The sequence below is a fragment of the Corvus brachyrhynchos genome, unplaced genomic scaffold (genome assembly GCF_000691975.1).
Source record: "Corvus brachyrhynchos isolate BGI_N302 unplaced genomic scaffold, ASM69197v1 scaffold126, whole genome shotgun sequence".
Taxonomy (NCBI): domain Eukaryota; kingdom Metazoa; phylum Chordata; class Aves; order Passeriformes; family Corvidae; genus Corvus; species Corvus brachyrhynchos.
Window position 1 is genome coordinate 7,694,610 of NW_008239283.1, and position 12,181 is coordinate 7,706,790.

The following is a 12,181-nucleotide window of genomic DNA, read 5'->3' on the forward strand; positions in this document are numbered from 1 at the left end:
TGAAGAGCCGCGGGGGCACGGCACGGCACGGCGCGGCGCTCGGCTGTCAGCTGGGCAGGTACTCGGGGAGCGAAAGTGAACGCTGATGTGGTTACACGGACACAAAAAAATATTCTTTGTTTTGGGGTGGGGAAAAGGGGTTAGGGGTTTTTTATGTTCAGGAGCTCTGGGGAACGATTCCTTTGGAAACGATCAGCGAAAGTGCATGTTGTTGCAGGTATGCCTTCATATTTTATTCTTTACAGTCCTCGGTGACTAGAGAGCCAAAAAGGAGTTTGGAAAGCCAGGATCTTGGTCCCAGCTCAGACATTGATTCTGCTCGCTAAATGATTTTGATTTCTCTGCTGTAGCTCCAATATTTGTGATTTGGGACAATAATTGCTGTTTCAAAAGGAGTGCTGTGAGGAATACTTGTTTGTACTTTGTTAGCCGCTGAGTTAAATGTTCTTCCCTGAGCCTAGCTATCAAGACTTCAAGCACAGACAGGCAGAGATAGACCAAGACAGATGTTTGCCATTTGGGCACTTTCTTCTCCTGTTCACGTATTTGAAGTTGCCCCAGCTCCTCATTCTTCTATAATCGCATAACAGCTCTAAAATTAGCTTAAGGAGAAATGTTGCTTTTTCACCTATTCAAATTACCATTGTAAAACAGGAATGTTACTCTCACACTTCACAGTTGTTCATCTTTGCTTCCTCTACCATTAGAAAGAAAAAGCAACTGTTGGTGTGATGACCCCTCTGGCTGTATTACCCTTGGATATAACCCATCCTTGCTGCAAAATTCCATCCATCACTCTCAAGAAGTCTTTTAGCCAGGACATCCCTGTGGCCTCTGTGTCTTTACCCTGTAGGGGTAATGCCTAATCATCACTCATTTGCTACTGAAAATCTCTGATGTTTAAGGGACTTGAGGAGAAAACCTCTCCAAAATCCTGGCCAGCACAGAGGGATGCACTGGAGCTTCAAAAGAGGTATCTGTCTCATGCATCTTAAGGAAGAAAATACTCTGGCTAGCAGAAGTGTCAGAGCCAACTGGTTGTAAGTGACACTGTCTGCATCAGTTCTCAATCCGTAGGTAGTTCAGCAGTTGAGGCTGGCAGACCCTTTTCTGTTTCAGCCCAGATTATTTTAGATGCAAGAGGAGCATGGGTTTCCTCCACCTGATCTCTTCTCAATAGAACATAAGGGAAGGCTGGATTTGGATGTATATTGCACTTGATAAAAAGACTGAAAATTTCCCTGCATAAATTTAACTGTCTAAATAGTATTGACCAGGCAGGATGAGCACAGAGGTCCCAGTCATATCTCCTCTGACCTTACCGTTTACTACTGTGATTAAAACAGAATACGTCATACCCACAGACTTAGAAATAAGAGCAAACATCCTACAGAGATCCAGCTAGCATTTAGTTTCCTCATTCCCTCCCTCCTGATATCTCATGTAGTGCCATTTCCAATGCCTACCTCCAGCTGGTTTTAACTGAAGCCATTTATCTTTTTATGTTTATGGATTAATAAAGGTCATTTCACAACTATCTGCAGAAAGTAGCACCACAAAGGCTCTGTCCATCCTGCCAAAGCCCATTACAGACCCCTGTGCAGCCTCTGAGCTCCTCTCCTTAGGACAACCAGGATGCCAGAAGCACCTCCATATCAGGCATGCCAGCAGTAGGGCAGTACCACAGTACAAGCACCTGAGTAAAATCAGTCATTCAAGCACCAGACTTCCTTCAGTGACCATTTACCCTTCCTTTCACATCACAGCACAGTGCAAAAAAGCCTTCCTTCTTCCAGGCTTAAGCAAGGTGCACCATTTTGAATGCCATCTCAAGATCTCACCTCTGAATATTCACTAGCCCAAAGCAGATTTGCTCCCCGGGAGTCTTACCTACATGCTCATTCAGGAGTGTGAGTTTGGTAGCTGGGAAGAATGTGGTTTCCTCATGAAGCACTTGGAATCCACTCGGGATTTGATACAACCTGGTGGTTTTTACAGTTAAAGCATTCTGGAGCATCCTTAGAAGCTAGACAGGAGTTACCCATAGGCAAGGAAGACTTAGCATCATCCAAAGGGAATTATTGTTGTCAATGACAGAGAAATTTATATTCCCCTTTCATTAGGAACCCTGAAGATGTGTCCTACAACATCAGTTGTAGAAATCATATAGGCACATTTTTCTGTATAATCTGCAATTGAAGGTGTTAGAAAATGCTGAGGGGAGGGAGAGAAGTTCATTTAGCTTACCAGCTAAGATAATCCCAATACCTACACAGATTCCTGCTTAATGATTAAACCAGTGAAAATACTCATATTTAACTGTATAAAATACCAGCATCTTCTGAAAACAAATGATTTTTTTTTTCTTCACAGAAAAGCTTCATTAGAACATGAATGGTCCCAGATCTCTCATAATTTAAAACAAATGGGAATTTCCACTTTTTAAAGAATAAAGGTGTTTGGAGAGGTTTTTCATTTAAGTCTATCAAGACTTAGCCATGTCTTTGTCTTGCTCATCTCTGCTGTGTAAGACACAGCAAGTTTGTTCTTCTCTACTTGCAGCTCCACTGGCCAGGGAAGCCCTGCACAATATATTCACTGTTTTCATGGCTTTATCATTGAAGCAGCAGTCCTGCTGTCACATTTTGCACACACCTCTCATATGCACACACCATGGCAATGCAGGACGGGCAGTACTACAGTACAATATCAGTAAACTTCAGTGGAAACCCAGACACTGAGGGAGCTACTGTTTTTCTTAACTCTGCAAGCAGAACAGAACTGTCACTGTAAAATATCATTAACAACTAAGAACCACCATGACTTCAGTTCAAGTCCCAGCAATGAGTTTACAGTTTTTGTTGTTCAAAGAAGAGCTGTTAAATATAGAATGAAATACTATCTGCAACGTATAATTCCCTTTTTAGATATAATGCTGAAGGTACCTACAGTTTCCTTGAAAAGCAGAACATGGAAAAAAACCCTGTAGAATTACGTTAGCCAAAATACAGTAGTTTCACTGACAGACACTGCTTTAATCTTTTGCCTGGCTCTACTTGACAAATACCTCAATCCATACCAAACAACTTCATATAACTAGGTACGCATACTTTTCTTTTTGACAGCCCCTAAAGCTGCTCAAAGATCAGAAACTGTTACACAGGCTTTTGATTTAAGGCCTCTGCTACAGCCAAGTTTTCCAATGGGATGGCAATAGGTAGCATCTGAGATGAAACATTTTTTAGCTGAATCTCATGAGCTTGCATGCTACAGGATGGGAGGAGGGAGAAGAATGTGAACAAGAAATCAGTAAAATTCATCTTTCCAAGACAGCAGATCCAAGAAAGGAGAAATATATTTGATGGCTCTAGGACAGCTGCACTGCTGGAATCAGAACAGAACTCTGAGAAGGCACATGCAAAGGGGTGTCCTGCACAAAGGCTCAGGAGTCCAGTGCTACAAAACACAGTACATGGGCCAAGAGTTGTCATTCAAAAGGGACAGGGAGGAAAACCATCCAGCCAGGCTCAGCAGACGAGCTGCAGTCTGCAAGGTGCTGCAGAGACCATTGCTTGTGCCCAAAGTCCCTCCCATTCAGTGACACAGCAACGTCTAAATGGAGACTGTTATTAGGAGGTGGGATTGAGAGAAAACCTGAATAGTAGAGCAGGCAAATATGTGTCTTAAAAGCACCTAGGGCTGCCTTGTTAATAAGTTATTTGCAGCTACATTCTGGGTATGTAGAGAAGAATTTCTCACACCCAGAGACCTGTTCAGGCCTATGTCTAGGTATTAGACTTGAAATTACTATGCTCTTACATGGGACCAAGCACAGTGAGGTGGAAATTTCCATCTGTATTCCAGACTATCAGGAATCCTGCAAGAGAAAATCTACAAGTCCCTGGAAACAGGGTGTTCAGAGAAGCCTTCAGGGCAGGATGGAGGAGGCAGAAGACACATTTCATATGCTTAGACTGAAATGTCCATGTATATGCCAAAGATTACTTCTGCCTTGACAGACAGCACACACACATCAAGGTTGGCTTTGCAGAAGCCACATTCACATGTACACGTGTGGCTTAGCTCTACTGTTTGCTCAGATGTGGAACAGCTGTATGGGCAGGCATAGAGCAAACTCTAATACCATGCCAAAGTCCCTGTCCCAGTATCATCTCTACTCTTGTTATCCTCCCCCTCTGGATCACAGCTGAAGTGGGAATGTCTGCTCAGTTGCCATCTAGCCTCCTGCTTTCAGAGCCAATTTCCCTGAACATGGACAGAAAGCTGAGCAATAATCACTTATCTACAGAAATGTCACCCCACCCAGAAGAAAGCAATAACTATTAGAAAAACAATTTTAAAAATATAAAATATTTTTATCACTGTGGCAGTGCAAAGGTTTACTAGCATCGTCAGTTAGACAAGTGTGTCTCCATAAGTTTCAGAACTGCATTTGCCCCTCTGGCCACAGAAGTTTAGACTGAATTAGCAGCAAGCAGAACAGCTGATGAATCTAAGAAGACACAAGTCTTAGCTAAGTTTATGGATATGAATCTGGAAGAGCCAACAGTGACTGAAAATCCTTTTCTCCTTGGTAACTATTTGGATTCATTTGTTAAATAAGTTGCTAATAAGTGCTAGTGGATCACAGATTCTGTTAAGTAATGAAATAAATAAATCTAAACACAAAAGGGGTATCCCTCAGCCAGGCTCCTTTAGCTACATCAGGCTTGAAAAGAGAAGCTTGTGTTGGCCAAGTCTACACTGTACTTTTATGTACATAAAGAACATCAGTCTTAAGCATGGTTAAGCTGGAACATTTTATTCTAAGTTCCCTGCAAACATTTAATCCTGATTCTGAAATTTTGCCAGATTCTTAGTGATACTGAGCAGTACTTATTTACCAGGAGCTCCTAAATTCCAAGCAATCTCTCAGGCAAGTTCTGACCAGTGCAGAAAGAGTTACAGAACTAGACCAGAAAAAGGAAGTATTAAATATTGAAGTGTTTTAGGAAGAATGTAAATGTACATAGTAGCTATTCAGAAAACCAATTTTAAAGTGAAGCATGCATTAAAATTAAACAGTGACTACTACTTTATTACCACAAGCACTCATTTCAATGCACTTGTAGGATACTAATTTCACACATGGTTGGACATAAATACTAACCTGTTTTCCATTTCACCAGTATAAATTAGTGTGAGAAAGAAGTTTCTTCCCATGATAAAACTAGTAGTGGTGTATGCAAAAACAAAAACAGCATGAGCCCAGTTTATTTCTATTTTTTTTTTTACAAATAGTTACAAAACTAAAGTTTTGGCTCTGTAAATGTACCATAATGTTTAAACTCTGGATTCCCCTCAGAAGCCCTAGTAAACGAAAAATTAATCAGCTAACACATCAAATGAGTCATGCATTCTTATTGAATCAGGTGACAACCTTTCAAAATCCCCTAGAACTCCTTACTACGAAGTACAGTCCTTGAAAATCCTGCCAGCAGCCCCTGTAACTGGCAGCTGTTTATCCAGCTTAGTGCTTTGCAATAGCTGTAACACTGAAAATATACATAGTGATGTTCATACTAGACTCCAGTCACTAAGGGAATGTTTTTTCCATTAATTACCCAAATAAATAAATTTAATAAAATAAATTTTATTTTGCTTTTAGGCAAATATCCCAATATTGCTCATCTAACAGATTTGGGTAAGTCTTATCTACAGAGCCTCACCCGGGGAACTGTCAGAAGATACCCCTCAGTGGTATTTTTTGAGGCAGTTTAGATTTTGTGTTGTTGCTTTGTTAGCTTGTTTCTGGGTTTTTTTTGGCAGGGGGTGTTTGGTTTTTTTTTAAAAAATTAGTGTTTTCAAAGGCAGCAATCAGCAAATTACTGAGACCAAGTCTGATGCACTGGAGTCATTCAGTGACTTTGAGTTTTCCCCCACACTCCTAAAGGCACACACAGCAGTTCTTGCAGCTACATGTCAGGGGCAGTCATCACTCCTGACACAGGGAGTAGGGCTCAGTTACTCAGCGTCTCTCGGCTTTCAAGTAACCACTTCTCTCCAGAGGGCTTTAAGAGCCTTGCTGAGCTCACTTCCTCTTCTGTCACTTTCCCCAGGTATATTTTCAGCCTGGTTTACAGCTATGGCTGTAAAGGTTCCAGATGTTGTCCTTCATTTATTGTCTTTTTGGCTTTTTCTTTTCCACTAACAGCAGGTCTCCTTTCCCTGCTGCCTATAAACAGAGGTTCACAAGGATGGAGAGTAGCTCCAGCTTCCTCCCAGTATTGCTTGCTACAGGCAAGTGTGATGGAAGAGAGGTGTTGGGATACTGGGAATAAAGGAGAAGCACATGTAACTGCAACCAAAGACTTGTAACTGGACAAGGAGGAAGATGTGCCCATGCAGATGGGCACATCCTTGTGCTTCCCAAAACCCTGGGCTGAGGACCAGCCTTCCACCCCTCTCCATGGTGACTCCAGACTTGGCACTTACCTACCTGCAGTGGTGCTTCAGATCTCAGTTCAAAGCCCAGCTTATCTCTGAACTTTAAAAGTAGGTCTCTACTGCCACCACATCTTGCTCAGAGTATCTTACATTTTCCGTGCAGTAAAAAGTCAGGGATGGATTCCTATGGCTCACAAGGAGGCCCAAACAGTCAGGGACGATAATGTACATATGGTGTACTGAAGATTCCTGATGACGTTTTGTGCCCATTTCAACAATTGCAAGTATTAATGTTTTTCACCCTAGAAGAGATGCTTCAGTGGCAGAACATTCAAGAAAGAACCTCTGTGTAACTTGAGTTTTCAATACATATTGCCACTTTGATGTCTGTATTTTTAGTTCCGGTGCTGATGGGGCCAAGATTCATACAGAAGTGTGTGGATCTGGTGTGCTGACAGCTTAGAAGGAGACAAAATTAGGAACCAGATGGGAAGTCACAGACGATACTGTTCTGCAGAAGGGGCAAGACAGTATCTGCAGATACTATTTTCAAAACAATATGTTCCAAACCACTGTGACAGTTGCTCTGAGAGGGAGGTCACTTATGTAACAGCAGGTAAGACTGACATACTTTCTGCAGAAGAGCTGCCTTCAAGGTAGGTATTTCTACAGCCCCATCTGTCAATCTGATAGGGGTTGGTATCAAAATTGACCTCCAGGGAAGCTGTGCTATAAATTCTTTAGGACCACACATGATTCCAAGTCTCTTTGAAAACATAATGCCTCACAGCTGCTGGAGCTGAAGTACTGCCTTCCTTCAAAGGGTAAATCCTCTGTGGTCATCTGGATCTGTTTAGGAACACTGATATATGCTAAAAAGAAGTGCTCTGTATCACTGACTGATATAATGAATCTAGAAATTGTACACAAGAACCAACCATCTTCCTTTCCTTGATTGTCACGTCAGCTCTTCCCTGTGCTCTGGTGACCATCTGGAAGAGACCAATTCCATGCTATGCTATGCTAGCATGCCTTATTGCATAGCCAGCACTAGACAGCTCACGCTCCAGAGCTGCCAGAAGTCTGAGCTATAGGCCACAGGCCATCTGGCTACCAAGATCCAACAACAAATCTATATTAGAAACAAGTATTAGGAGTGATATTTCTTCGATTCAAATACAAGATTTCTTTATGCTGTGAACTGTGACATTCCAGAGAACACTTACCCCTCTAAATAATAATTAACCTATCTGCAACAGGGCTGTAGTGTATTCCTGCCTTCAGGGAAAGGCTAGATTCATTACGGTTCAGTGAAATACTCTTAGATCTACAGCTGAACAACACATAGCTTCGGGGTGAATTTTACTCCTGTGAGAAGCCTTACTGGATCTTATGCATAGAGGTGGTTTCCACATTCCGATTTATGGAGGATGGTAGAGAGGTATAGCAGGACACTTTGGTGCCCAAGAACACACATTCCTCTTGCAGCTTCTGTCAACTCCTCCCAGCTGGTGCAGTCTGAGCAATAGCCACATTGGTCCCCATTTGCTCACAGAAGCGACACCCAAACCCCAGCCACCTCTGCTCCAAGTTCTGCTAGCACTAAAGAATAACCAGTTGTAAGCTCTGCCAGGAGAAGCTTTTATCTCAAAGATACATCTCTTCATCAGTTATAAAATTGAACAGCACAACATGAATTTAAGATTCAAATGTCAATATTGCAAACATATGAGGCTTTCCTAGGCAACAGAAATAAACACTACAGTCATTATTATCATTCACGCAGTCAAATATAATTTGGAATCCACAAATTCGTATTTGTTTACGTGTAATGGCATTTCAGTAATTTTAATCTCTTGCCAAGGCCATGCCTCCTGTTCCTTTCATATATGTGTGGGTACACATGCATACTTCTGCTGATTCTCCCACAGTCAATGGAAAGTTTCACACACACATTCTTTTCTTAATGTATGTATTTTTCTAAAATATGGGAAAAAACCCCCTAGTTTTGGCAATGAAGACTTATGTCCTCTACTAAATAGTTTTCTTTATTTACCAATGACTATCATCTTGTCTAACTCATTAGACCAAATAAATTTTCTATGCCTTGTATCTTCAACACTGGCCCAACAGAGCATTTAGTTTTAGCCAGTAGAGTGCATGAGTGTCCTCTGTCTGCTATTGACTTTAACTGTGGGACTGGAGGAAAGTCCCTGATCTGGTGAAATTAAAAGCCAAAGTCCCTCTAAAATAAAAAAGACTGTTTCATCCAAACGCCTTTCAATTTGATCAGTATAAGATGTTTTTATTGCTGAAAATCTCAGGTTCAAATACTACTATCAACACAGTTTATCATAGATCTAGATTATGTAACCAGAACGAGCCCTAGGAAGTTTAGTCGGGAGCAATTTCTTACTTGAATTAAAAATCAACATGTTTGCATTCTACATGCTTTCAGTAAAGTGCATTGATCAGAAGATTATTCTTCCACCTGGTATTAATGTCACCCAGGATGTCCCTCACTACTTCCTCCTTCATCAGTTCTTAGACCTTACACTACCCTTGACAACACCAAGTTCTCACACTTGAGAAGTTGCAGCTAATTCAGAATACATCAGTGCACAGGAGCAGCTTAAATTATTTCCCCCAATGCATTATTGTGTTTATCTTCTGTGAATTTCATTTGCCATCTTATTGCCCAATCATCCAATTTATGAAATCCTTCGGGACATTCTCCCAGTCCTCCATACTTTCTTGCTTGGTTTCACCACTTCATTATTCAATTAATCTTCTAGATCATTATGGTGTGTATTGAAAGGTATATTCTCCAAACTACAAAGTGATTATTCTTAAGATTGAATTGGATTTTGCTGTGGTACATTCAGTGGTGCAAGAAACACAACCATGAAAGCATTACACAACAAAAAATACTCCAACATACATCCCTAAAGAAAACAAAAGCTAGATGGGCCTCCCATGCTCACCCAGGACACAATGCTTTGTTGTTCCAGGCCCAGTGACACTTTCTGTGGTTTATGGGATGCTAACAAAAGCAGACATTTAAAACAGAGCCTAAAGCTTTCAACCCCTCCAGTGCGAGGGAGCTGAACATCCCCACTGCACCAGCAGTGGCTGCATTTGCTTTAGTTTTCCTTATGCCTGGGAAGAGCATCACAAACCTGCTACTGCTTGCTGACACGTTCACCTTCCTTCTAGGAACTCTTCTATCTCCTGCAAACCCAAGTGGAGAGAGGGAGATTAGTGAAATGGAAAAGAGGAGAGAAGGAAAGCATTACCATGCTGGGATTATGCCAAGAGCCTGGTAGATTTAGGCACTCCATTTCCACTACAGTTCTGTGGATATTTAGCGCCTAAGACCATGAAAATGATTTCAAAAGTCCCTAAAGAAATGACTGCATCTGCCACACTTTGCCAAGGCACAGAGCTGCCTCCCTGCTGTGCTATGGTTTTGTCCATAACAGTGTAGGTGGACATTTTTAGACACTAACATCAGGCAGAGGAGCTACTGACTCAGAATCTGCTCTGAACTTTCAACCTAGCAGGAATCTCCCTCTGCAAAAAACTTTGTCAGTCTTCAAGAAACCAATCCATGAAAAGGTCACCGAAACCTCCTTCTGAGCCTACCCAACAGATGTTGCTTTTAGTTCACCACACAAGAAAAGACACCCAGTCCTTTAGAGTCCAGTACAATTGTCACAGAAGTCAGAGGAAAGACAGTTTGAGTTCCAGGGCTCTCAAATCCTTACTCATTTTGGGAATACTCTCAGATGAAACAAAGTTGTCATTAGACTTCATTCAAGATTTCAAAGAGAACAACTGCAGTGCTTGACTCTTATTTGTATTTCCTGATTCTTTAGGGCAGTGTTTTCCATTTTCTTGCAATTGGCAATTTTCTACCCATGTTTTTAGAAATGTCATTTTCCATCTTTTTCTCTATAATCCTAATGAAAGACAAAGTATCTGAATAAAAAATAGAGTTGGAGGTTGATCAGTAAAACTCAACAACTGTGTGACAGAGTTGTCAGCAGTAAGTGAAAAGACTTGATGGCTCTGGGTGATTTGCACACACGAGTGTGTATGTATGCATACACACACATTCTGATACACACACAGGAATCTCTGGATCTTGTAACAGTTCTGCGATGGATTTGCAAAACAACCTCAAGCAGTTCACATTTCTGAGTCTCTCCTTTATACTTCTGTAAAATGGGTATAGTGATACTATTTGCCTCACAAGAGTGGCAAGGAACCCTTGTTCTAGTTTACAGTGTTCTGACATGCTCAAGGAGTGCTATAGAAAAGTGGAGAATTAATTGGTTTATAAATTGTCAACCTTGTGGTTAAAAATAGCTTTAATATGTCAATTCTTTCTGAGTTAACACAGAAAAAGGCAATTACTTATGACAAGGTAGGAAGTTCGGGGTTTTTTTGCTGAAGTATACCCAAATGCTAATTATTGTGTAAACATTTATAACAAACTACCACTCTTTGGAGGCCAGCAAAACAAACTTCAGTACAAACCAAACAAAGGCTACAGCACAGACTGCTATGTACACATCACACACACTTTGTAACATACTATTGTAATACTAATGGCTTCAAGACATTATGATGTAATTATAACACCGTTATGGAGACAAAACAATGTTTCCATGGTTCTGTCACGATACCCAAACCATTCTGTGAGTCTATATCAGAAATTCTCAGTGTGCACACATGGAGGCAACACTGGGCTGCCAAAGTGAAATGAAAGGGTGATGCTGGGAATTGTTGATGAGCAGCCTTTAACAAGAAAATGGAAGTGACACTAACACGATTCTGCAAAGATGGCATGACGTCCAAATTAAACTGAACTAAATCAGAGGCATTCCATTTAAATCATGTTATGAACAAGACCCATTTATGCATTAGTGATTCAGCTTTTTAAATGAGTCAGTGACAATAAATGACAACGTTTTGACTGTTCATCTTGAATGGCAAGAGGATCATTTGAGCCATGAGCTTCCCCCCCCCCCCCTTCCTCTGATCACCTTCCAAAGAGACTGTAAAGTGCATTTCTGGTGAGAAGAGTGGTTTCATAAAGACAACACTCTTGAGATCTATATTTACTCATTGTCAGTGATCACCAGAGGAAAGCTCTATTCCTACTTTTTTTTTTTCCTATAATGTCTCGTTTTTACTGTAAAGTCTAGAGAACATGCTAAGATCAGATCTTATCTTGCCACATGCTATCTAGACTGTATTTGCAGACAGTCCTTTGTTTGGAAGAGTTTATAGCCTGAACAGCAGAACTGACTAGGAAGTTTCAACCAAAGTATTACATTTTAAGAAAAACAGTCTTCCAGATTTCAAAATTTCCTGACAGGAATATTCCTGATTTGCTGGCTTTCTTTTTTTTCCATTTTATGATGGAAAAATCAAATTTTCCTTCTTTCTTTTTCTTTCAGCTCAAGTTCCTCACCCTTCCATTCTCACCTAAGATTAGTCCTCCAACCTGAACCACTTCCCATGATGTGTCACATCTCTGCCCTTCAAAAGACACCACATGTTTCAGGAGCCAATCTGTTAAAAAATCCCAACAATATAGAATCAATATCCTTCCCGTAATTGTGCTGAAGTGAAGATGGGGCAGAAGATGCAATCCAGACCAGCATTTAGGCATATTTCATTTCTTGGCTACATCATCCAGACCTGTGCATCTGAAGAGGCACTA